The 27632-nt window shown below is 43.1% G+C and overlaps 1 protein-coding gene across 1 annotated transcript in view; it reads left to right on the forward strand.

Annotated features, from left to right (window-relative positions):
* Fhip1a (FHF complex subunit HOOK interacting protein 1A) overlaps window positions 1-27632 on the forward strand; it is a 233459-nt gene that overhangs the window by 84923 nt on the left and 120904 nt on the right. The window contains exon 3 of the mRNA XM_052180248.1: window positions 10181-10273. The gene's annotated coding sequence lies outside the window, so the exon portion shown is untranslated. The remainder of the gene's footprint in view (window positions 1-10180; window positions 10274-27632) is intronic.

Consider the following 27632-nt stretch of genomic DNA (forward strand, 5'->3'; position numbering starts at 1 on the left):
CAGCTGCGAGGCTGTGTCTCCTAGAAATGCCAGGGAAGCTGCATCGTAAAGATTGGTAACATGAAAGCCTAAACAAGATTTGATCAAGGACTATATAGCAACAGACATACTGACATGGATTGGGGGAGATCTTCCTCAGGGCCAACCCTAGAGAAAGAACCACAGGCAACTTAGAAATGCTGATAGCGGGAGAAATAGTCTTCCTCAGGGAAAAAACCCCAGTTGGTTATCCAGTTCAAAATAGTCACACACAAGTAAGACTGAACAGATTTTTATATATCTAGGAATACACACACACACACACACACACACACACACACACACACACACACACAGAGGCTATGAATTTGAGTGAAAGCAAGGAGAGGTATATGGCAGGAGTTGGAAGTAAGAAAGGAATTATTTTGTGTTTTAATTACAAAATAAAACTAATAAAAATGAAAAATTTTCATTTATTTATTGAGAATTTCATATATGGTTACTAATTTACATAATTTTCCCCTTCCCTCCAATTCCTGTATCCCTTGTCTCTTTCTCAAATTTATGGCCTTTTATTCTTTAGTTATTATTGTTAAACCTACACACTCATATAAATTTATAAACACAGCCTGCTTAATTTACTCGGTGTGGCTGACATGTGCATTTGTTTAAGACTGATCACTTGAGACTGGATCCCTCATCAGGGCTCCTCCCTGGAGAAGACTGACTCTCCCTCTCTCATCACTCATTCATTGCCTGTAGTATTTCACCTAGGGGTGAGGCCTTGTGGATTCCTCACCCACACTGACTGTCAGTGTGCTATCGGTTTATAGATCTTGGATAGGGATCTGTATTGTTGAGACTCCACATGTGCTGCCTTGCCTCCCTGGCGCTCTTCTGGCAGCAGACTCTGACTCTTACAGTCTTTCCAGTCCTCTCCCACAATGTTCCTTGAATCTTAGATTTAGAGGTGGTATTGTAGATGAAACAATTAGTGTTAGGTGACCTGTGGTCAGCTGTTCTCTGCAGTTGGACCCGTTGTGTCTTTCTGTAACAGTCTCCATCTGCTGTAAGCAGAAGCTTCTTGCTGAGGGATGAGAGCTACATCTACCCAGCAAAGGCAGCATGGGGCCTTGAGTGCTCAGCTTTCACGATCAAGGCAGTTGTTTTTTTCAAGAATGTTGCCCACAGCATGCTGGGTTGCAAGCTGACTCAGTAAGTAGACCTTTCTAGAGCTTCTCTAGTTGGGCCTTATAATGACCAGCAGTCAGCTTCATGTGTATCCATGCAAACTTAACTTAATAATAGTATAACTTAATAATTTGGCAAAGTATTATAGGAACCAATTAATTACAAGAGCAAAAAGATGATGTTTCTCAGCAAACAAAGTTTAACACTTTAGAAAAACTTCTTGAAGACCTGCCAACAAAAATTGCTTTTTAAATCTGTGTGAGTGATACACCATGAGCCACTCTGAATCTTGTAGAAGTTTTACAGGGATTCTATACTCATGTTGTGTTACCGGCATCTTTATCATCTACATTAAAGTTACTAGTCTATTAAAGACACCCAACTGTAAACTGTGAAAGTATGCTTTATGCTAGAAAAATGGTACCGATCGCCATAGTCTCATACAAAACAACTCCTATGTAAAGCAAGCTACTGAATATATGTCCATATGTCGAAATGAAAATAACCTTTATAGAATTTTTATGGCACCAATGCAGAATCTTCTTTTAAATCTTCAATGAACTGTCCACTGTATTCATTCTGGGCAGATTTTTTTTTTTTGCCTTGTCTGTCATTATAAACTTAGAACACTTCATCTCCAACTTATTAACTTAAAAGACTTTATGTCTCACAATAGCTATTTGTGTGCTAGGTTTTAGGACTGGTTGGCTTCACTGTCATAAGGAAGGAACCCTCTCCTTCTGTCTTCCATGCATTTCTCTTAGGCTGGCCCTTGGCTGAAGTACAAAGCAGCTACAGTGTGTTCAGAAATAGAACAGTTCTCCCTATTCTTTGGAACTGGAAAGCTTGACCCAGAACCCCTTATGCAGATGCCACACATTTTCTTGTCTGAAATGAGTCACCCATAACCTGTCCCTAGTAAGGGCCCACTGGTCTTTATCCTGAAGGCAGAATTAGACCTGAGTCACTTGAGGCCTGGATGATCTCCTTAATAAAGCCTGTACTGACTGGTTTGTTTGCCATCTTGACATGAATTGATTGCTATGGGAGGAGGGAACTGAGAAAATGCCTTCATCATATTGGCCTGTAGGCAAGTCTGTGCAGTATTTTCTTGAACAATGCTTGGTGTGAGAGGGCCTAGGATGCTGCCACCCCTGAGCAGGTGGTCCTGGGAGGTATGAGAAAAGTAGCTGAGCCTGGGTCAGGAGGACAAACCAGTAGACATCGTTCCTTCTCGGCGTCTGCTTTACTTTTTGCCTTCACGTTCCTTCCCTGCTTGAGTCCCTACCCTGGCTTTCCTCAGTAATGGACTGGGATTAGAACATACACACCCTTTTCCCTGCCATGTTGCTTTTGGTCGCGTCTTTATCACAGTGACGGTAAGCAAGCTAGGCCAAAACCAAAGCCTGTTGATAGGAAGCCAAGGACAAGCTTGCTGGTGGAATGATAACCAGTTTTATGGTGACAGGATCTTTCACGTAATGCACTTTCCTTTAAGCTTTTGATACTAGCTGAGCAGTAGTGAAACCAAGGACCTCTTTGTGAGTATTCACAGTGCATCTATAAGGCATTGTTCAGGGATGTATTCATCTACTGCACAATGGACACGCACTGTGAGGGGCAGGTTGTCTTGCTCTTCTGAAAAATTGCATCAAGTCTTGAAGTCACACTTGAATAGATGGTCTTCCCACCTCTGCATGGAAAGGTCAGTGGCGATTTGGAGTAGCTGATGATGCGGTGGCTCAGAGGGTTTGGCGCTCATCCTCATTACACCCTCTTTTTGCTGAGGGCTTCTTTCCCATTTCATGTGGCTTTGGAGGAGAAAATAATCGTGCTCATCTATAACCTATTTCTTTTTTCTTAGTCCTAGCCGTGAGGATAGGCATGTGATTTAAGCCCTGCTAGTCAGGGTCCCTATTTTCCAGGCTGCAGCAATGTCTTCAGGGAAGGTGTGGGATGCAGTTAGACTCATGAGAGCCATTCTTGAGATATTTTTTATGAGACAGTGCTTGAAACATTTATGGTTTTAGGATGAAAATGAAGGCCAAATGATAGCTTATTCCTGAGGTCACAGAGGGGAAGGCTGCCTGTGGAGAAGGAGAGAAGAAAGCCTGTAGGCAGAGATGTGCTGAGTGGAGGGTACGGTGCAGATGGGCAAGAGCAAATGAACTTGGGGCATCACAGTCCCGTTCCAGTTTTCTTGTGCAGGGAGCTGCCACAATGTTTTTCTGACTAGATGATGTAAAACGTCTCCTGCTTTGTTTGTGTGGATGTGAGTTGTGTTCCTGTCATCTAGCTTCCAGCATCTTAATTAATTTCAAGATGTATCTGAGAAAATATCTGAGGATAGTGCTGTGATAGTTCTTAGAAGGTTCACTTTAATACTTAATGGGCTTAATGGACTCCCCTACCCCCGGGATGAAGGGCCCATTCATATTCAGCTTAACTCATGGCTATCAGAAAAATAACCTCAATCTGGCAATGGTTAGTGGTCAGTTTAAACACTTAAGGTTCTTTCTGATCAATGCTTCTGGGTAAGTGAGTTGAGAGAATTTTTTTTCTTGAGAAATGTATATAATGATATATGTTTTAAAAATATCTGAGGAGGCTTACTAGATCAAGTAGAATAGTTTTTAAGTAGTTGTACTTGAGTATTTATTGATGAGGTTGACTTGGTATTAGCAGTTGCTGAAATCGGCAGTTGCTGAAATATAACCCTAAGGAAGCTGGGCGGTGGTGGTACATGCCTTTAATCCCCGTACTCGGGAGGAAGAGACAGGTGGATCTTTGAGTTTGAGGTCAGCGTCCTCACAGAGCAAGTTCCAGGATAACCAGGGCTATGTGGAGACACTGCCTCAAAAAACCAAATAAAGAAAAGAAAACCAAACCAAAAAGGAGTTTAGTGCACATTTATTTTTAAGTCTAACATTCACATACACTGGAGTCCTTCCTGTTTTATGCTAAAAGCAAATTTGAGCAGAACTCTAATTAGTAATATGGAGGGCAAGAACAGAATTTATTTGGAATTGGAGAGTCTGGATATTTGAGGACCAGCGGCCTCTGTGCCTGGCATTGCCGCAGTAAAGTACTTACAGCCTTGGACCAGTAACACTCTTGGGAGGCACCTGCGCAAACAGGACCTGGATGGCTAAGGGGACAGAAGAGCTGGGTATCTTTTCCACTGTCTAAGGTGCTAGTGAAGTTACAACTTTTACTTATTTCTTCAAAGACAAATAAGGGACAAGTGCAGAGTGACAGAACAGGCCTGGTCCAATTTTAGGAGGAAAATGTGAAGTTAATGTAGTAAAACAAATGTTTCAGTGTAGCAACCCTTTAAATTCTTTAACTGTATTGAAAACGTGGGCCGACACCAACCGTGTAATGACTGCATTAAGAGAGGGAAATGACCCTGCTCCAGCACGCCCTGGTGTGCACCCAATGGGGTATGGTAGTTGTCCCAGTGTGCTGTGGACCGGCAAGATTGTATGTTATTCAAGGGCATTGATAATAAACGGAGTGGCCACAAATAAAACTGTTCTTTCATACTCGGTGACTAGCACTGAATAATTTGGGGTTTCTAAAAATGGGAAGGCATTTGATAATCTTCTGAGTGCTGGACCATCTGCAAACAGATTTCATTTGCTTAGAGTCAGAGATGGAAAGAATCAGGAGTCAGATTTGAGGAGGCTCTTTTGACAAAGTGGGACAAATGATGCTACCCCAGGAGAATGATAGTCTGCCAAGACTTGGTCAGCGGCTTTTCTTTAAGGGTGTTTTGCCATATGGTCGCCTCCAAAAGCTAAAGATCAGGTTTCAAAGTCTAGCACATATGCATTAATAAATCATGTTCTTGAACCAAGGGCAGGTACTGTCTGCGTTGGGAGGTAGACTTCAAATGGGGCTCTGGGAAGTGGAGGGAAGGAATTGGCCTGGGCGGCCAGCAGATAGGGAAGGGTGGTGTGTTTTGGGAAGGATAGGTAATACAATATTTACCAGGACTGCAAGGCTCCAGTGAGTTTCCTATGACCTTTGTCAGGGAAGTATTTTCACCAAATAAAAAAAGACATCCTTGTAAGAGTGCTGAATTGGAGAGATAAAAACAGCGAAATCAGTTGGGAAGAGATTTGAAACTGTGGTGATCGTTTTTAAAATTTATTTACAAACCAACTTTGCTTCCTAGGACAGAAGGCACATCTCATCTTTCCAAAGAAGCAATCTGTTGTGACATTTTATTAGCATTTAAGGCAAAATTGAGACTTCTACAGTGTTGAGCAAGAGCTGGCTGTTTCTCACTGAGGTCTCCCACCCAGGGTGGCACGCAGTGCCCACAGCTCTTCCTTTATGCTGTGATAGCTACACTGAGTTTTCAAGGGAAGACGTGCTGAGAGAAAGAGACTAGATATTTTAGAAGACAACTTTAAACAGTTAGAATACCGCATTTAATATTTTAAATTCCAGTTAACTTTCTTACCTTCTTCTATTCAATATACATTTATGACTATTTGGTAATTATTAGGCTGGCCTTGGATCCTGATTTCAAGCAGCCTCTCAAGTGTCTGAGACTATAGGGATGTGTCACTGCATCCAGCTTTTAAATAACCCCGGGGTAGAAAATAAACAGAAGGGTATCTATGACTGTTAACTAACCAATTAATTTTGGAGCTACAAGAGAAACCAAGGACTTGGTGACTGCTAAGCAGATATTGAACCGTTGAGCTGCACACCAGGCCTGTATTTATTCTGAAGGTTCTAGTGGCTCATACGAAAGCTCCACTGCTTGTGAGTCTAAGAACACTCTGAGAACCACTTTTGCCTCTTCACAGAACTAGAGGGCATCTGGAACTGAAAAGCAAGGTGCAGGCTAGAATGTCAGAGAGACCATGTAATGATTTATTTAAGAAGAAGATAACTGCTGCAGAGCTTGAACGCAGTAGTAGTGTTGAACTCAGATTTTTTTCCTGAGGTATTTTGAGTCTGAAAGATTCAAAGGAAGACAGAATCTAGAAATAAAACCTAAAAGGACTGGTTTGAGGTGAAGGCTGGAGGAGCGGCATAGGAGGACCAAGTGGCCAGGAAGCCCTCACCTAGGCAAGTGCACAGAAGGCCAGGGAGAGACGCAGAGATGGAACTAGGAAGAGAAAGCAGCAGCTGTGTGACAAACAGCATTTCCTGATTTTACATGGCCCCATGCTTCTGATAACTTGGTTTTAATTTACTCTTAGAATATCCGAGAGATACAGCACTTAAAAATGAAAAACAAACCCTTGGAAATGTATTGTGTAGGAGAGAAAACGGGCAGTACCTCTGGGGGCCTTATGTTCACTCACAGCCTAATGCTGATAAGTGTATGGAGGTCTGACCACTGGCCATGGTTCTGTCTCATTTGGTGGCTTTGGAGTCCTTAGCCTTTTGGTGGGATCTGGCAATCTACAGGTTCCTCATCAGCAGGGAACGGAAGGCGAGTGGCCGCTGCTGTGGCCCCGGCTGGAGATCTGGGGAAGGGGTGGGAGAGAGAGAGCGCATGCGCGCTGCCTTGTGCCTTGTGGGTGCTCTCTAGGAGGCCAGCAGCACACCATTGATCCAGAACCTTTGGTGGAATCTCAACAGAATACTCTAGAGAGGCTCTCCAAACACTCCTTCATCTCTGTGCTCCTGAAAGGCTCACATCATAGGCTAGTCCCAACATAGTAATTTGGAACCAGAGCCCACAGAGTCCTATAAAAAGTAAGGGCTGACCCTCCAGGTCGGCTTATGCCAGTCGGCTCTTATAGACCCTGTTGTAGACCTCTTATAGACCCTCCCCAGTGAGCTCTCCCTAGAAATTACACGTGACTTTGGAGAACAGTCCTGAGACATCTGCCCCACCCACCCTGCCCCAGGCAAATGCAGGCAGCCCTTATCGGTTTCTCTGGAGTTTGGAAGTGTTCTCTGAGGTAGGTATTTAACATTATTTGGGAAGAATGTAAGCTGCATTAGCATAGGGCTAACCTTGTACAAATGATTGCTTACTAAATATCACCCGAGGAAAGTAGATGAGGCGGGAAGAAAGCTTGCTCGTTAGCCGTTGCTGTCACTGGAAGCATTTGTTAAACTCTACCTTTATGGGGCACTGAGCCAGGGATGGTACAAAATACATGAGCAGATGTGGCTTGTGGCCTTGGAGACCACGGGCAACATCTGAAAGCCCATTCTTGTGTGAAGTGTGAAATTTACCTCTGTTGTCTTTCTCAGCTGACAAACAGGTGACTCGTGGTTGGGGCAAGAGTAGCAGTGGCCGACAGGAGTGGTACACAATTACTGCTCCCAGGGCGCTGGCTGTCATCGTCCCATGTCCCCAGAGCCCTTTCCAATGCTGTACTGTGGTGTAGAGCAGCCCTAGGTGTCGCATCACACTGTATTGTATACTCCTAAGGCATTTGTGTTTGTAGGTATAAATATATTTTAAAAAGATTTTTGGTATGTTGTTTGTCTCTGCCAGGAATGTTAAGGTCTGGATTGGAAACATCACTTTGCCTGGAGGATGATATACCTTTCTTTGCAGGCCAGGGGTCTTTGGGGAGGTCCGGGATTTTCCTAACAGCAGGAAGTATTGTAAAGCTTGACTGCTCCCTGACAAGTTAGGAACTGGACGCAGTGGTTTGTTCTGTCTCCTCAGGCCTCTGCTCTTCTGTGTTCCTCACTACAGTTGCTTCCCTTAGTTTTCTCTTTTTGTATGTGGCCTGGGGTCCTGCCTGTTGTCAGTGACAGGATTGTTTTCTTGTTTTGAAAAGATTTTAGATTTGCAGGAAATTTGCTATTGCAATATGGAGAATTCCTATATACACATCCTACCCAGCTTCACTTAAGGCCAACCTCTTGTTCTAGGAGCCTTGCCGCAAGGATGATGGGCACAGGACTTTCCTCTAATTTCCGAGGAGCCTCCAATTAGGGAGCGGATTTTAGTGACTTAATGTTTTAGCTCTTTGTGCGAAATTAGAAGATTTTAAACCTTCTTCTGGTTATAGCAGTAGGGACTTAAAGGTGAGGGTTGGGGGTGCTGGTGGTTGTGTCCCTGCTACAGGAGAACTGAGGGAGAGGGGCTTGAGAGTCCTTGCTGGGACCTTGAAATACCTTTTACTGATCCTTCTGTCCCATTAGCATTTAGCGACTGCCCCGCAAGTGCCAAATGCCAGACGAACTTCTGGAACTACCAAGCCAAACCTTAAGATGGGTGTTTTGCTCCACAGTGTACCAATGCTGTGCCGGAAGCACATGGTGTGCTGCGGAGAGCGTGGAAGGAGGCCTTGATGCCCTCGCTGCTCCTGCAGGCTTCATTAGGCTGCAGCACCTGGAAGGAGCGTTCTGGCAGATGGAAATAATCTGTTCTGTTTAGTCCAAACTTGCAATTAGGACAGCTTAGGTAAATTCAGGGGACCATCGTGCTCTGTCATCTTACCAGTGGGCGAATGCCTCCCCCCCAGTGGAGTGAAAACAGTTGTTAAATGCAGTGATGTGCTGATTGTGTTTGCCTTCCCTGAGCCACCCACTGTTCTCCTTTACCTGACTTTTATTTTGTACAGTGCATAAAATTCTTTATTTAAAAAAATAAAGTATAATGCAATTTCAAATTCAAACCTGCACTAAAAGGGTCAGGACATATACCTATTTTGAAAAGCATATATACAGTATATATATACATCACATTTTATAACCTTTTAATTTAATTATATTTTAGCCATAATAAGACCATGAAATAACTATTTCACAGTTGTCTTTTAATTTTTATATAATAATTAGAGCAGATACCCATACTTTATAGAAAATAATTGTATATAGAACTTTTAAAAACTGTATCTCACTCTATTGTTTAAGTGATGTTACTGGGGGGAAAATGTATATTCCTTGAAGGTGCCAATCCACACCTCTGCTTTGGTGTAAAGTATAGGTTATTGTCATTGGAATTTGTGCATTCTTACACACTTAGTGCACATAAAAGCTACTTTGTTACCTAGTGTTCCTCTGATTCATCATTTAGCCTTCACGTTTATCAGTGGATGGTGTGTGCTGTGCCTTTCTGTGTGGTCCTTCTAGAAGATGTTCTGGAAATGGGGACATAACATCATAATATATGGGAAACTCCAAATCCATACCAGCAGTTTCTGTAGGAACATTCCTTGTAATTAATTCTTTCTGCCATGCTTATATCTGTTAAGGAACACAGACAATGTTTAACCAGTTTGTTTACATTTCCTTCTGTAAACTCAGACACATATCTCTCCATGTTAAGCACTGATTGAAAGTGAGTTCCCGTGAGAACAAGTGAAATAGAGCAATAGAAAAAAAAATCACAGTATCAGATGGTCAGGTTTGAAAAATGTGAGGGCTGCACACCATTACTACCAGCAGTATGCAACCTGATGCCACACACCATGGATTCCAGCACACATTGTGTTGGTATCTGTCACACCATTACAACTAGCAGTAGGCAACCTGATGCCACACACCATGGATTCCAGCACACATTGTGTTGGTATCTGAGTCACACCATTACAACTAGCAGTAGGTAACCTGATGCCACACACCATGGATTCCAGCACACATTGTGTTTCCCATTAGAGATTTAAGACAAGAGACATAGGAAGTGCTGGGCAGTGGTGGCCCACACCTGTAGTCCCAGCACTTGGGAGGCAGAGGCAGCCAGATTTCTGGGTTTAAGGCCAGCCTGGTCTACAGAGTGAGTTCCAGGACAGCCAGGGCTTTACAGAGAAACCATGTCTTGAAAAAACCAGAGAGAGAGAGAGAGAGAAAGAGGCAGACAGACAGACAGACATAGGAAGTGATGTGTCAAATACAAATCTATGATCCAAACATTCACGACATATTAAATTACACAGTAGTCTAACGTTAATAGCAGGCTTGGCAGTTAAGATACCATATGATTACCAGTGTGGAGAAGTTCATTCTGATGAGTTGAAAGCTTTGATTTATTTTTCTTCAATAAAATTAAAACTGCATCTGTTTTTAATTTCAGAACAGTGGAGGCAATTCCTATTGCACACTCAATGTGTTGAACCCTATTGTGAGGGCTTCGAACAGTGGCATCACCACACCAGCTGTGAAACAGGTAAGAACCTGGATGTCACTCTTCTCGGTCATTCCTGTGTTGTTGGGCACATGTGGGCTCCGTTCCATACTGCGAATATCCCTGCAGTTGACTCAGTCCTTTGGGCAAGTTACTAGGGGTGGTATAGCTGGGCCATGTGTTAGATCGATCTACTTTTAATGTTCTTGAGAAACCCCACACTGATTTCCATGGTGGGTGAACTGAGGCACCATCTCATCAGCAACATATAGAGGTTCCCTTCAGTCTGCATTCTTGCCAGCATTTGTCACTTGTTTTCTTAATGGCTGCCCTTCTGACTGATGTGAGAGGCAGTCTCGATGCCGTTTCATTTTATGTTTCTCTGATGGTTAGTGATGGTGACCATTTTTTCATGTTCATTGCCCATTTACAGTTTATCTTTCGAAAACTGTCTATAGCTCATTTATTGGCTGTACTATTTGACTTTGTGTGTGTATTTTGTTGTTGTTGTTGTTGTTGTTGTTGTTGTTGAGCTCTTAGTATGCTTATCAACCGCCTGAGAAGCCTTTGCCCACATCATGATTTTTCCTGGTTTCCACCAAAAGCTTTACGGTTTTATCATTTATATTCTTATTTGTATTAGCTATCAAGTCAGCTTTTGTGAATGGGATAGGGTCATGTTTCTAGTTATTCTACCAACATTTGTTGACTTTTGTTTTTCTTTACCTGTTGGATTATGCTAGTGACTTTCTGACAGTCATGATTTTGTATGAGATCTACTTTGGGGTCACTATTCTCTTTCTTAGTTGTTCTTTGATAGTCTTGTACCATTTATAAAAACATTGTTGTGTATAATGTATGTGTGTGAATGTGGGATTGTGTGTGGAGGTCACATTACAACTTCCAGAGGTTGGTTCTCTCCTTGCACTGCAGGTTGGTCCTCAGATTTGCACAGTGAGCATTTGTCCCCACTAAACCGTCCCTCTGCCCTGCACCAGTTTAACAGTTGTTATTATCCGGGTTTTGTAAGTCACATGGACTCACTGGACAACTTTGAAGTTTATATTCTTTGCTGTTAAAAACAATTAAATATGTCTGTTTAGCAATTGATATTATTAAAAAGAATAATTCACACAGAAAATCTATATTTAGAAGTTCAACGGTACTATTTAGTGCTGTAGTCTAACTTTTATTTCTCCAGAAAATGAGAGTGCCTGCTATTTATAAGAAAGTAACATGAGTGCTGTGCTCAGTGCCCACGACATGCTTACTGTCTGGGAGAGACAGTTTACGTTGCTGCTGCCTAGTCAGCTTTCTGTCTCCTAGTGAAATAAATGATATATGTAACGTAGGCAGAGACAAACATTTATTCAAGGTTTGTTTTGATTTTTGGTTTCAGGGCTTTTAATCTAAGGTTGGGTGGATTCACTGCTCTGGACATCTGGTAGAAGTGCTGGGTGGCAAAAGTGGGGACCTGGTCATCACTGATGTTGGCTGCTTGCATCAGGAGCCAAGAATCCCAGCTAGAGGGGATGAGAAAGACCAGAGCTCCCTCTCCCCCTCAAGGGCATGCTCCCCTGACCTGTGGGTGCTTCATAAGAGCCTACCTCTTAAAATATTTACTGTCTCTCCTGGGGACCAAGCCTTTAACACATGAGCCTTTAAGGGACACATTTTTAAGCCGTGGGAGCTTTTATGTATCATTATTGTATTGTCTCTTTTATGCATCAACCAAGGTTGTTAGAGAATTACAAAAAAACAAAATCTTCAGTGGAGGGACTTTCCTAAAACTTATTATTCTCTATGGGTCTCATAATATGCATTTGCATGCATGTCAGCTGACAGAAAATAAGAGGTGAGTATCTGACCAGTTGTCTAAAGGCACTCAGTCAATTATAGCAACAGAACATTGGTCATAACTCAGCCTGTGTGTGCTGTGTGTGCTGTCGGATGTGAAAGGTTATCTGTCTTAAGCTTTTTTATATGCTAATCAGAAAGGCATTTGGTTGTGTAAATGTTCCCCAAGGAACATACTTTTATTTTATGTGGGTATATACATAAAATTATAGTGCTGTGTGAAGTGTTTGTAAATGTTTGCTGCTTTACATGATCATTTATTCCCTTAGAGGAGCGATTTGCAGTAGAAAGACCACCCTCAATCTCAGTTTAAGTATTAAGTTGCTTTTCCCGGGGAAGACGGGTTTTAAGGGGGAAACTGTTACTTCTGGTGAATATTTATTATTTTCCATATATTTTTCTGTATGAACAATAAAATAATTCTATATCATATTTTAATATGATTGCTTATGTTTGCCATAATAAAATTAATGTCTGTGATAGACTACTGGTCTGGAAATGACAGTTTTAATACATTAATTAGTTATCCTTACAGTCTAATCAAAGCCTGATACTTCCAACTTATGCTAAGCTAGATACTGGCACACAGAGTGCAGAGGACTGTGTCTTGGACAGGGTAGAGGGAGCTGTGTAAAAATTGGTTCTGTAGACCTTAAGACGGCTTTTAATTTGTCAGTAAGTTAGAGAACTCTTTTCTGTACTCTGTGTCCATTATTTTTAACCAATTAAAAGCTTCTTTTTTTGGTATGAAACCTTTATTCGATTATTATCTAGTATAAATAAATTAGAATCTGTTGGAGGACTACCACTGTTTATTCTTTCTCTTTCCTGTGGGGTTGTGTAAAAAAAAAAAATCAAAATCAAATAAACAACAAAGAAAGAAACACCAGTAACATGAATGGAAAGGTGTTCATTCTTGTCCCAGTGCTGACTCCATCTTTCAATGCTGTCACAGTTTCTGGATCTCTGAGGGTACAAGGCACGAGGACTGACCTAACCTGTTCTGTTTTATTGGCCTTAACATTTTGAGGTATGTTCCACTGTGACTGGAGACTCTGGACTCAATATAATCTCTTTCTAGTTCTTAAGATAGAAACACTTTTCCTTTATCAAGGCAGCAGGGGAACCTCTCTGAGGTCTTTAGAATCTCCCAGGGAAGTCAGTGGAGATGTGACCAGTCTGAAAGAGAGGATAGTCCAGCCGGCTGCTGATTACTGTACATTCCCTCAATCTTTTAGTCTATTTTCCTGACGAGAAATAATCCAGAAAATAGGCCAGAACCAAAACCAAAACCAAAACCAAAACCAAAACCAAAACCAAGGTATAGGAGATTAATTTAAAATGAATTTCAACCTTTGGCTCTCTATGTCACATTAGCAGTATCCTTTGATAGAGGGTGTATATCCAGTTAATGTGATTCCTTCCTCAAGTCTCTGGATTCATTCTTCCCTCCCTCCCTCTCTCCCTCCCTCTCTTCCTCCCTCCCTCTCTCCCTCCTTCCCTTCCTTTCTCTCTCCCTCCCTCCCTTCTTCCCATCCCTTCTCTTCTCTTCTCTTCTCTTCTCTTCTCTTCTCTTCTCTTCTCTTCTCTTCTCTTCTCTTCTCTTCTCTTCTCTTCTCTTCTCTTCTCTTCTCTTCTCTTCTCTTCTCTTCTCCTTCCTTCCTTCCTTCCTTCCTTCCTTCCTTCCTTCCTTCCTTCCTTCCTTCCTTCCTTCCTTCCTCCATCCCTCCTTAAATGAAGCTGGGAGCTCACAAGCTCCTAACATTCTAACGCAGAAGCTTCAAAGTAGAGATTTCCTTTCCACCCCTTTACACTGTACTCTGTATGTTACCCTCCATCTCTTACACTGTGCCCTGTATGTTACCCTCCACCCCTTTAGACTGTACTCTGTATGTTACCCTCCACCCCTTTAGACTGTACTCTGTATGTTACCCTCCACCCCTTTAGACTGTACTCTGTATGTTACCCTCCATCTCTTACACTGTACTCTGTATGTTACCCTCCATCTCTTACACTGTGCCCTGTATGTTACCCTCCATCTCTTACACTGTACTCTGTATGTTACCCTCCACCCCTTTAGACTGTGCCCTGTATGTTACCCTCCACCCCTTTAGACTGTGCTCTGTATGTTACCCTCAATCGCTTACACTGTGCCATGTATGTTACCATGCTTGCTTTGTCATCAGTCTGCTGTTGGGTGCTGGTGAGTCTAGTCTGCCTCTTGCTGCTGATGAACATGTTCATTTACACTGTCACTGTAGTATAGACAAGCTAAATAATTGATTGGCAGGTAGAGAACAGCAAACACAGCCCCTTTGTTGCTATGGTGATACATTTGGTTAAGGGGCCTGTCCATCATTTGGACCACATGGATCTGACATGTGATTGTAATTGTAGTTGATGTGGTTGGAGGAGAAAAACAACTTAGGAAGAGATGGAATTTGAAGCAAATGAATATATGTTTCAGAAGGTGTTTGGGCAAACTTGTGGGATGACTTATACTGTTCTGTTATCTATTAAAAGGCTCACTCACAGTTAATGTGTCAGCATAGAGAATGGGTGAAGTGAAAGATTTGTTTACTAGCTAACACAGTAGCATTTGATCATTTATTGCCTAGAATGGTTATTCTGTGAGGTTTATATTCTTCCCTCTGTCATCTTTAGGAGGGCTCCAGTAAGTGGAATTAATGTTGTCTTTAGTAGAGATTCTGAAGGGAAGGATATTTCTTTTATCCTTTGTTATAAGCAAAATCTCCAAGCTGTTAGAGGAAGCCATTTTGTTTGTGTATGATCTGGTAGATACTCACTGAGCATTCAGCTGGGGCCCCTGAAAGACTGGGAGACAAGGACACAAAGCAGATACAGTCCTGTCCCCATGGTGGTTAGTCCCTTGTTGTCCCTGCACATTGACCTTTATCTCTTCCCTTTTAGTGCTATCCCTTGTCTTGAAGAGGACTTCCTTATTATGTGTGTGATATATTTTTAATTTTTTTTGTGTGCGTGTTCACCCACGTGGGTATACATGTATGGGTGGGTAGATACACATTTATGTGCTGTTGCATGTGCAAGCCTGAGGTAGTTCTTTAATGTGTATATCTTCTAGTAATTTTTTGTTTGCAGTGCTGGGAAGTGAATCCAGGGCCCGCTGCAAGTATTCTACCAACAAGCTGCCTCCTCGCCTGTCTGTAGTTTGTTTTGAGATAGCATCCCATGCACTGTAGGATAACCTCAAACTTCCTATGTTATCCAAAACCAGCCTTGAACTCTTGTCTCCTCATGGCTGGTATGCACGACTATATAGCGTGTGTACATATGTGCATGTTTATATAGGTGCATTTAGAGGCCAGAGGAAAACTTCAGATGTTGTTGTAAGACAATCCATATATCTTTTTTTATTGAGACACTGTCTGTCATTGTCCAGGAACTTACCAAGTAGGCCAGGCCAGCCCGTGAGCCCTGAAGATCCACCCATTTTCCACTTCCATAGGGCTGGGACTCCAAGTGCATGGCACTACACTCAGCTTTTTTTTTTTTTTTTCATAATATATTATTTTCTTAAAACCAATAGAAATCTGTTGAGTAATTAGCAAGGATACAATATTATGCAAAAATGTTTGCAGGAACTATTAATTTTTATTACTTTTCTTTTTTGGCATAGATTATCTTCTTACACAATACATCCAGATTTTTTTTTATTAATTTTTTTTATTCGATATAATTTATTTACATTTCAAATGATTTCCGCTTTTCTAGCCCCCCACTCCCCGAAAGTCCCGTAAGCCCCCTTCTCTTCCCCTGTCCTCCCACCCACCCCTTCCCACTTCCCCGTTCTGGTTTTGTCGAATACTGCTTCACTGAGTCTTTCCAGAACCAGGGGCCACTCCTCCTTTCTTCTTGTATCTCATTTGATGTGTGGATTATGTTTTGGGTATTCCAGTTTTCTAGGTTAATATCCACTTATTAGTGAGGGCATACCATGATTCACCTTTTGAGTCTGGGTTACCTCACTTAGTATGATGTTCTCTAGCTCCATCCATTTGCCTAAGAATTTCATGAATTCATTGTTTCTAATGGCTGAATAGTATTAAACATGGATCCTGGGGGTTGGTCCTCGAGCTTGTAAGGTCAACATGTCACCAGCTGAGTGGTCACCTTAGTAGTTATCCTACTAGTTAGAACAAGTAACATGCAAATAAATACAAACTTCACAATAAATGGACATAATGGAACTCTCGATCTATCGCTTTCCTGTCGCTGGGCCAGCAAAGTCAAGAGCAATCTGTTTTGGGTATTCTACTCAATTTGTTTCCCACACACTTTTCCTGAGTATGTGTTTTCTTAAATGCTATTAATTAATCTTCTGTGTGGTTTTATTATTCCTAGTGGTAGTATTGGGGAAGGAGAAAAAGTTGAAAGTCAGAGGAGAGGACTTAGCACATCTTTTTTTATGTGGAGGGGGTTGATTGGGGAACAGAGGGAGGGGAGATGGCTTATGGGACTTTGGGGAGGGAGGAACCAGTAAAAGGGAAATCATTTGAAATGTAAATAAAGAATATATCTAATAAAAGAAAAAGGAAAAAGCAAAAGCAAACAGAGGCTTTGAACCATCAGTGAGAATGGGAATTGCTTTTCTCTGACATAATTTTAAACTCTGTCCCAGGAAGAGCTGGGCTGACAGTTTAACTCATGACAGGATGATAGAAAGGCCAGGACTACTATCCAGCTGTTCCAACCCACAGTCTCTCCTCTTGGCTCTTCTTGGGCCATTTTTTAAAGGGAGGCAGCAACACGTTCCATTCTGTCTCCTTGGAGTGGAGGACCATGTGACCCTGATGGTGAGTGAGAGTACAGACTCCGCCCTGGCTGTGAGTTTTGGCATGTGTGGCAGTCCATGTGACCCCGATGGTGAGTGAGGACAGACTCCGCCCTGGCTGTGAGTTTTGGCATGTGGGGCTATGGCAGTGACAGGGCAGTAGTACAGAGCTACTCTACCTACTGCTTACCAGGAGGTTAGAACCACTGTGGGGCTTTGAGAAACTTAGCACAAACAAGTCAGTATTCTAGGGAAAACCTTGCTTTGGAGGATAGACTTGGGGAGGTCAGCTAGAAGGAAATGTAGGCTTGCGGAGGTCAGCTAGAAGGAAACCTAGGCTTGGGGAGGTCAGCTAGAAGGAAAACGTAGGCTTGGGGAGGTCAGCTAGAAGGAAACGTAGGTTTGGGGAGGTCAGCTAGAAGGAAAACGTAGGCTTGGGGAGGTCAGCTAGAAGGAAAACCTAGGCTTGGGGAGGTCAGCTAGAAGGAAAACGTAGGCTTGGGGCGGTCAGCTAGAAGGAAACGTAGGTTTGGGGAGGTCAGCTAGAAGGAAAATGTAGGCTTGGGGAGGTCAGCTAGAAGGAAACGTAGGTTTGGGGAGGTCAGCTAGAAGGAAAACGTAGGCTTGGGGAGGTCAGCTAGAAGGAAAACCTAGGCTTGGGGAGGTCAGCTAGAAGGAAAACCTAGGCTTGGGGAGGTCAGCTAGAAGGAAAACCTAGGCTTGGGGAGGTCAGCTAGAAGGAAAACGTAGGCTTGGGGAGGTCAGCTAGAAGGAAAACGTAGGCTTGGGAAGGTCAGCTAGAAGGAAACCTAGGCTTGGGGAGGTCAGCTAGAAGGAAAACCTAGGCTTGGGGAGGTCAGCTAGAAGGACTGTTGGAAGTAGTAAGCTCTTGGCATGAGCTCAAGGCTCTCTTGATTTTTGCTCTGAGAAACTATAGTAAATACCCAATGCAAATGGGAGCCATCTTGAATGGCAGGTCAGCGTCATCTCTTTTGCTATACATTTTGATGACTATCTTGTTTCATACTTCGAAGGGTCACCGTATTGTGGAACCCCTCCTTTCAATAGAAAGGGAAAGGTACTGGCAGGACTCTGGAAGTCGGGCCCAGCTAGAATGCCAGTGGCAGCACCCTGGCTTGTAGGCCGCCCTGCTAAGCTGCCTTCTGTGACCTTCTCCTGGGTTTATGATCCAGCCACCGAAGCAGGGGGAGAAAGAAGCATGAGTGGCATTTTCCGATCTGATTGAAATTTCTGGGTGAGGAGTTTGACTGGCCTAGCTTCTTCGTGATCAGCCTGCGAAGGTGCAAGGCAGGACAGGCAGGCTCCATGGAATGCATGGTGCTGTCAGGCTTCATCTCTGAACCGAGGCACTGTTGGGCAGAGAAGATAACCTGGAGAGATGCTCCCACCAAGTCAAAACTTCCCGCTTAGAGTTGCGCAGATCCCTTAAAGAGCACTGGGTGTTTGTTGAGTGAGGGTTTTGAAATCTCCTTGTGACATAAGCAGTTAAATGCACTCTGCCCATTTTACCAATTATGTCAGAGAAAAGCAATTCCCATTCTCACCGATGGTTCAAAGCTGCTGTTTCCTTTTTCTTTTTTTCCTTTTTCTTTTATTAGATATATTCTTTATTGATTTCCCCCCAAAAGTCCCATAAGCCATCTCCCCTCCCCCCTGTTCCCTAATCAGGACAGCTTCCCTGTCCTGGTATTCCCCTACACTGCTGCATCAAGCCTTTCCAGGACCAGGGGCCTCTCCTCTCTTTGATGTCCAACAAGGCCATTCTCTGTTGCCTATGCATCTGGAGCCATGGGTCCCTCCATGTGTACTCTCTGGTTGATGGTTTTGTCCCTGGGATCTCTGGGAGTACTTGGTGGCTCATATCGTTGTTCCTCCTATGGTGCTGCAAACCCCTTCAGCTCCTTAGGTCCTTTCTCTAGCTCCCCCATTGGAGACCCTGTGCTCAGTTCGATGGCTGGCTGAGAGTGTCCCCCTCTGTATTGTCATGCACTAGCAGAGCCTCCCAGGTGACAGCTATATCCAACTCCAGTCAGCAAGTACTGTGGGCATCATAGGGTCTGGGTTTTGTTACTGTATATGGGATGGATCTCTAGGTGGGGTAGTCTCTGGATGGTCTTTCCCTCAGTCTCTGCTCCACACTTTGTCTCTGTTTCTCCTTCTGTGAGTAGTTTGTCCCCCCTTCTAAGAAGGACCAGAGTGTCCATACTTTGTTCTTCCTTCTTTTTGGGCATCATTTGATATGTGAGTTGTGTCCTGGGTATTCCAAGCTTCTGGGCTAATATCCACTTACCAGTGAATGCGTACCATGTGTGTTCTTTTGTGATTGGGTTACCTCACTCAGGATGATATTTTCCAGTTCCACCCATTTGCCTAAGAATTTCATGAATTCATAGTTTTTAATAGCTGAGTAGTATTCCATTGTGTAAATATATAACATTTTCTGTATCCATTCCTCCACTGAGGTACATCTGGGTTCTTTCCAGCTTCTGGCTATTATAAATAGGTCTGCTATGAACATAGTGGATCATGTGTCCTTATTACATGCTGGGGAATCCTCTGGATATTGCCTAGGAGTGGTATAACAGGGTCCTCTAGTAGTATCATGCCCAGTAAAAGTAATATACAGCAAACCAGTAGCCAACATCAAACTAAATAGAGAGAAATTTGAAGCAATCGCACTAAAATCAGGGACTAGACAAGGCTGCCCTCTCTCTCCATGTTTATTCAATATAGTACTTGAAGTTCTAGCTAGAGCAATTAGACAACAAAAGGAGGTCAAAGGGATACAAATTGGAAAGGAAAAAGTCAAATTATCACTATTTTCAGATTTTATGATAGTATACTTAAGCGACCCAAAAAACTCCACCAGAGAACTCCTACAGCTGATAAAGCACTTCAGCAAAGTGTCCAGATAAAAACTTAACTCAAACAAATCTGTAGCCTTCCTATACTCAAAGAATAAACAGGTTGAGCAAGAAATTAGGGAAATGACACCCTTCACAATAGTCACAAACAATATAAAGTATCTTGGTGTGACTCTAACCAAACAAGTGAAAGATTTGTATGACAAGTACTTCAAATCTCTGAAGAAAGAAACTGAAGAAGACCTCAGAAGATGAAAAGATCTCCCATGTTCGTGGATTGGCAGGATTAATGTAGTGAAAATGGCCATCTTGCCAAAAGCAACATACAGATTCAATGCAATCCCCAACAAAATCCCAACTCAATTCTTCATAGAGTTAGAAAGAGCAATTCTCAAATTCACTATTTTCTGTTCTTCTCTGTACTTATCAACTCCTGGAAAATGAGCTTTTGATGTTGTTGTTACATTTTTTTTCCTGTAACACAAATATTGTGGAATGAAATATCTGCAAAAGCCCTAACAATTATAATGTAGATTTTTGTGTAAAAGAAAGCTTTGTTCATCATAAGCTGTATTTCTTTTCATTGTGTTTATACATTTAGCCTAGGAGTTTGGAAACAACCTTGAGATGTTCAGATTCTGAAGGATTACTCGTTTTAAAAATTAGGATTCTGTTCGTTGGCTGGAAAAACAAAAACAAAAAGCTCTCCTTGAAGCTTGTGATTCACTGCTTACCACCTTGAGCTCCTGCCATTCGATGCCAGGAAGGCACTGAATCTTGTACAGCAAGAAAATAGAGTAAACACTGTGCAGCTGTGCACAGCAGCCTGTGCGCTGTTGTGTCAGGTGTTCCTCATAGCCAGTGGCTCTGGGTGTGAACAGAGCCCAAGCCCAGCCCAAGCCCAGCGAAAGGCAAATACCTTGTTCATACAACAGCTGTGTTTGAACCTGGTTCTTTCAGATGCTGAAGAAAAAACTAGTGGAACAACTGACCTCAGGCCTGCCTAAATAGTGGGCCTGACAAAAAGTAAATGGAGATAAATTAAGCTTTGGCTTGCTAGAGCACTCCTGTCTCCACCTCCAGGCTTGATTTATGTGGGAGTGCTTGCTTGTGGCCTTTGAACTTAGAGCAAACAAACTTTCTCTGTCACATGCAGATCCGAGGAAGGCACCGAAGCAAGTCGCTATGGGTGCACATCCAGGGTGCTTGGAGAACCCCGTCAGCCATCCTGCTGCAATATGTATTTAAACCAGATGGTGTGAAATGTAACAAAGCGGGCCATAAGCCAAGCAATACAATAACTTCTAAACAGGCAGGCTCTCTAAAACTGCAGTAGGGAAACTGACGTGTTGCTAGAGACTAGACCGGAGGTGGCGCTGTGACACGTGGCAGGACTGGGGAGCTTGCCAGTTTGACTGTCATTTTCTAAATTATTTGGGTAGAGATGGAGGGAAGTTTGGTTGTTGTTTGTGGAGTTGTTTCAAGGATGTTGGGTAGTGTTTATTCTCTTCTTCCTCCATCAAAATTTATCACAAAGATAAAACCAGCAAACGTGGCTTTGTTTCTGTCTCGGGAAATATTCCTGCCATTTTTATTCACTCAAAGGAAGGTGGAAATCATAAAAATACTAGCAGTTCTGGACTTTGGTATGTAGTTGTGCAGCTTTTTATTACTTTCCCCCTTTTGGACATGGTCTCATGTAGTTTGGTCTGACGTCACACTCACTGTGTCGCTCAGGATGACCTTGAACTTCAGATCTGCCCACTCCACTTCCTGAATGCTGAGATTCCAGCTTATGCTGCCACCTAGTCCGGGTGCTGCTGGGGACCAAGTTAATGTTGTGTCTGTTAGGACAGCGCTCTGTCAACCGAGTCGCATCTTCAGCCTTTCACGAAGCGATGAGTGAAGATGCCGTTCCCTCATAAAGGACGGTTTGCACCTCCCCATCATACAGCAGGTGGTTCTTACGGCAGCCCTCTATGGGGAGTATCTTTATTTAGCCTTTTTTAGCCAAAGGAATAGTCTAGTCCTCCCTGCCCATTTGGTGAAGGGTAACAAAGAATTTCAGTGAATGCTTCCCTGCTCCCTTGTGGCCTCTTTCCCAGGTGGGCAGAGGCTTCCCGCCCACTTTATCTCTAGTCACAGAGAACAGAGAAAGCATTCTGTGACCCTGATAGTAGGAAGCTTATTGTAAGATCCTAGGCAGAGGCAGCAGCAGGCTTCAGGAAGGGCAGAGGCTGAGGAGAACTGGGCACCCAGAGGCTGGGATCAAAGGCTGTTGGCTCCCGACCGTCCTCCAGGTGCGTCATCCCTCCTCATACCCAGCTATGCTCTAACTGCTGTCTGCCTCACACTTATCTGCTTGACTGCCTGCTACCGGGTCACTGTGCCACTCAGACCTGAACTAGGACTGTCGATGGCGAAGCTAATGCATGGCTGTCTCTGAGCTCCAAGTGTATTGCAGGTTGGTGACCAGCCTCATGTTTGATCATGTTCCACCCTGGCTTTCTCTGCTTCTGTTCCATTTGTCTAGAAGCTTGAGATCATATACTCCTTTAGTACAGAAAATCATTGTTTAAGGCTGACCCCAAGCAGTGGCTAGAAATATTACTAGTGCCCTGCAAAAGGGGCCATGGCAGGACATTGTATGGCCCCAGTGAAGAGCGGCCTATCATGCCCACAAGGTGCGAGGAAGATAGAGGTTGTTATCTCCATTTTGAAACAGCAGAAATTGGGGCCATAAAAGGTTAAGTACTTTGCCTAAAGCTACAGTCTTAGTAGGGAGCAGAGCTGGGATTTAAGGCCAGATTTATTTGGCTTCACTAGATTATAATGTGTTTTTAAACACTGGCAAAGCAGGGCTGGGCTGAAGCATCATGCTAATACTGGACTTTTCAGGGCTTGGAGAGCTGGGCTCTATGATCTGGGAGCCCTTGTTGGTGGCTGACTACTGGGGTCCTGTTTCATTGTCTCATCTCTGCAAAAAGCCCCTCTCACAAAGATCTCTTATTTTCTGTTGTTGAGAAAAAAATGTTTAAAACTCAGTGCTTTTGGAGTGGATATGTTCTCACTGCATCACAACGGAATTGGGGTCGGGAGGGGAGTTCTCCATCTGCAGCAGGTGTTCTGGTGGCCTGCAGTCGTCTGCCACAGGCTCTCTTCCTGCTTCGGGATTCTACTGTGCCTTCCAGCACGCTAGGCCCGGAGGCCAGGACAGCACTTTGGGCTTTGACACAGAATAGGCATGCAGTACTTGTTTGAATAACTAGGTAGACAAGTACACCCTGTGGTTCCCCCAAGAACAGCCTTAGTGAGTCACTCTTCCCTCACCCCTCAGTCTCCCTGCTGTTCTCCTTGTTGAGGGGTCACAGCCCTGTGTGAGAAGCACTCTTTATCTGATGCCTGCTTGGATCTCACTCATGGGACAGCGTTCATCTTGTGTGGCTCCTGCTGCTAATTCTGCACATTATGCTCTGGGGAGGTGCCTGCAATGGACAGTCTATCCTTCTTCTTGCCCCTGTTAACCAAAGCTCTTTGGTGGCACGGCACTGATATATATATACTGTATATATATTGTATAGGCTTGGGAGCCTGACGGACCTGGGTCAGTCCTCCACCCTGTTGATTTTGAGCTCAGTAACCTTGTGAATTACCATCTTAGAGCATAAAGTAGTATAAAAAAAGCACTTAGTATAATGTGTGACTCAAGAAAGCTCAGATGTTGCCAATATTACTACAATAACCATCATGGTAATTACTGCACTTCTTTCCCTGGCCTGTTGCTACTCTTTATTCCTAAAGGGGGCACTCTTAACTTTGATCTGCAGTAATATAGTATTGGACTGCAGCCTTAATCCATGGACTTTTTGTTTATATTCTGTTGTCACCCTAGGATTTGAAGCATTTCAAGTGTTGTAAAGCATATTTTGTATGAAGATAATTATCATGCTTCTAATGTAGAGGGGAGCTGAGGTGCTTTAATTAATGATGTGCCAGATACCCTTTCAAATAGGGTGAAGTATAATTTTTAAGGCCTTCATCTACTTGGCCATAATTAGGGACATTTGGAACGCTCCAGCATAATGTCTGCAGATCTGCACACTTTCATTAAGCAATCAGGACTGAGTGACCCAGTGGCCAGACTTGCATGGGATCAGGTCCCAGCTTTTGAGGTGGAAGAGTCTGCTTTCTGTTCTCCCAGGCCTGCTTTTTGATAACTTTTACCCATGTTCCTTGGCCATCTGAAATAATGTTGTAGTTTTTTTTCACCCTCTGAGGCCCTGATCATTTTTATAGGATCCCAACATTGCATCTACCTTTTTACATTCTGAGCCAGCTTGGCTATATCTATCTGTTAGAAAACAAAACTTCTGAGCTGAATGCATAGTGCATGCCTGGGTTCCCAGAACTAGAGACTAGAATAGGAGATTGGTGAATTTGACACCAGCCTGGGCTATACATTGAGACCATGCCTAAAAAAAATTAAAGTTTTTGTATGATATATGTTTTCCTTATTGTAATAAGACATAGTCTAAGTCTGCGGGCTTGTGGGCTGCAGGCTGTTGTGGTGGGTAGGACATGGTGGCAGGGGTGCAGGACAACTGTTCACACTCTGACTACAGTCTCGGAAGTGGAGAGAGAGAGATGAATGATGGTGCTCCCTTTCTCCTTGTGTTTGTCTGGAAGCTCAGTCTATAGGTTGGTGCTGTTCTTCCCTCCTCCGTCAGACCTTGCTGGACACACACACACACACACAGAGGTGCTGTGTCCGTGGTGATAACTGTCACATTTGGCAGTGATTATTTTATAGATATTAGAGGTAACTAGTTATGGAAATCAAAAAGGCAAAGTTAGAGCCGTGAAAATGAGAAGAAAAGGAATAGAGAGTTAAAACCGTGGGAACTGGAATCACTGTTGGTATCCTGTCTAACCCTCCACGTTAGACTGAGCCCAGTTAGAACAGGGACAATGTGTGGCTGCTTCAGCATCGGATTCCTCGATGGGCAATTGGAGGCCCATTGATCTGTATATAGATTTCTTCGCTAACTATAGAGATGGAACCTGATTTCCCAGGCCTGGTAAGAGATGTATTAAGAAGGAAGTAAGGTAATGAAAGCATGAATTTGGAAAAATAAAAGTCAACATAAGGATACTGAAGGAATGTTGTAGATTAGAAAGTGTGAACTCTGCTTGCTGATAATTCATATGGAAGAAACAAACTGTGTAGACACTTGGCATCACAGAAATCCGTGACATGGGATTGCTTTCAGAAAGAGACCTTTCAGGCCTGAGAGGGGTCAGTGAGTAAGAGCACTGCAAAGCCCAGTGGTCCCCTCCCCCAACCCCAGAGCCTCATAAAGGGAGAGCACAGACACTACAGAACTGCCCATGATGTCGCTTGGCACCATGGCACGACAAAGCCCCACCCCAATAATAGATATACCAACGATTCCTTTTTAATGCCTGTTTTGCAGTCTCCCTGTTGGATTTTGCTTTTTTTTTGTTTTGTTTTGTTTTGTTTTTGTTTTGTTATTTGACTGCTTAAACCAGGGCAGCTTTTCAAGTTCAGAATCTTCATTAAGTTTTCCTTTTCTACCTGAGGTTTATAATTCCTGCCCTTAATCCCAGTAATTTTAAAGGTCCTTTCCCTTGCTGTTAGTTTAGATTATGCAATTTTTAGTTAGTTTCCATCATCAAATCCTTTACTTGTCATGTGACTTGAAAGGTATATCTCAGATGTCTTCTGTTCATCAATTTTTATCTCCTTCCTTCCCCCCAACTCCTGTTCTTTTAGTGGAGGCCAGGTGAGCAGGTTCTTTCTAACGAGGAAAGAGGGCTGCCCTCACCCGTAGCAACTGGCCACAGAGGGTGGAGAGAAAGAGCAGGAGTCTCTTGCTAAAGCACTGGACCATTTATATGAGAGTCAGCTTCGGGTCTGTGTAGGGATCTGCAGGATGCATTGCCTTTAGCTAACTGGAACACATATCATAACTTCCAATTACATGGGTGTCTAGAAAAATTAGTTTTGAAAACCTTTATAGTATTCTGCAGACCTATTTACCATTCTACCATAATTATTTATTGATCACATGCCATGTGACCAGGCCTAACCAGCCCCTGCTCAGATAGAATAGTAAAGTTTGGCCTAGGGTTTTCTGCCTGTCATTCTGCTTGTGATTTAGGTTATTAGAGAAAGCCCATTTATGCTAAAATCAAGACAGATCGCCTATGGGGGTTCTGCGTGGAAATCCATCTGTTTCTGCCGTCGCTTTAGAGACCGTACCACTCTTGTACTTTCAGCAGTGGATTATGCACAATCAACAGTGATGAATATATGAGCACTTTTAATTAGTCTTCATGCCCTCTGTCTAATGCAATCAGGAGCCCTGTACTGGAGTAGAGATTTACAATCAATCGTTCATCATCTTCTGAGTTAGAGATAAACCCATTCGCTGTTAGTCTGCAACTTAAAATATCTGCTTTCCGTAACCAGACAGACATCTACAAACCAAGTGTATTTTGAGCATGTAGACTTAAGTCTCAAATTGCAGAGTGCTTTGATTAAGTATAATTGTGAGAATTAAGGTGTCCCTGGCTTCCAGTCAGCTTGTGGAAAGCCTCCCAGCGACAGGATAGCCTCAGAGAATGAGCTTGAGGCAGGCCCGAAGGCTCTGTGGGTTCCAGGCCCAGCTCTGCCAGCCTCATTTTCCTCCTTCTGAAAGTGAAAAGAACATTGAGAGCGTTGTTGTGGGAGTCATCACCATTCGCATGGCAGGGTTGATAGATATTGCAGATGTATTATGGGTGCATGAATGGTAAACTGCTCCCCAGGCCTTACAGCAGCATGAAAGCCACAGTGTCTCTTTTGTGCCCATGTTCCCATAGGAGGTGGGCACTGCTGAAAGGCTGGTCCACCCTTACCCAGTTCTTGCTGACGAGGCTGACTGAGACAATATTGGGACATAAATCCTAAATATTTACAAAATAAATATCATTGAATTGAGTTTAGATTCCTACAAGGGTTCTATGTAGGATACGAGTAGATCTGGCAGAACTCTGCAATTTAAATAAAATTGGCAGTTTTTTAAACTTAATGGACAAATACTTGTAGTTTGATCTGCTGCTAGAAACAGTGGCCCCCTCAACAGTGAACTTCTAGAAAGTACAAAAGCACATGAATCCTCTGATAATTAGTAGCATGGGCCAGCACAACTAGAACGCATTGTTAGCTGCTGGGATATTGGTGCAGCTTTTGGGAGCCCAGAAGCCTGTGAGTGTATACCTTTTGATACAAAATCGTACTCCTGGAAGGTTTTTCTTTTACACTGAAAGACAGGATCATGACTGTGATTAGATAATTACTTAGAAGAATACTCTTTGCATGCTGGTTTTTACACTGAAAACCTGGAAGCAAACTATATATCCATTTATTATCAGATTGGTTGACTGAGTGTATTTAATGTAATTATAATTGTGCCATTAAGATGGATTATATTAATAAGGGGTGGAGGAAGCACTCTCCATTGACCAGTCTTTTGTTTTTGTATCATATATTTTTAATTGGGTATTTTATTTATTTACATTTCAAATGTAATCCCTTTTCTGTTTTCTCCCCTGCAAACCCTTACTCTGCTTCTATGAGGGTGCTCCCCCCCCCCCCCCCCGCATCCACCCACCCACTCCTGCCTCACTGCCCTACCATTCCTCTGCACTGGGGCATAAAGCCTTCACAGGTACAAGGGCCTCTCCTCCAATTGATGCCAGGTAAGGCCCCTTCAGCTCCTTCAGTCCTTCCCATAACTCTTCCATTGGGGTCTCTGTGCTCAGTCTGATGGTTGACTGAGAG

Source organism: Apodemus sylvaticus, chromosome 4 (genome assembly GCF_947179515.1).
Source record: "Apodemus sylvaticus chromosome 4, mApoSyl1.1, whole genome shotgun sequence".
NCBI lineage: Eukaryota > Metazoa > Chordata > Mammalia > Rodentia > Muridae > Apodemus > Apodemus sylvaticus.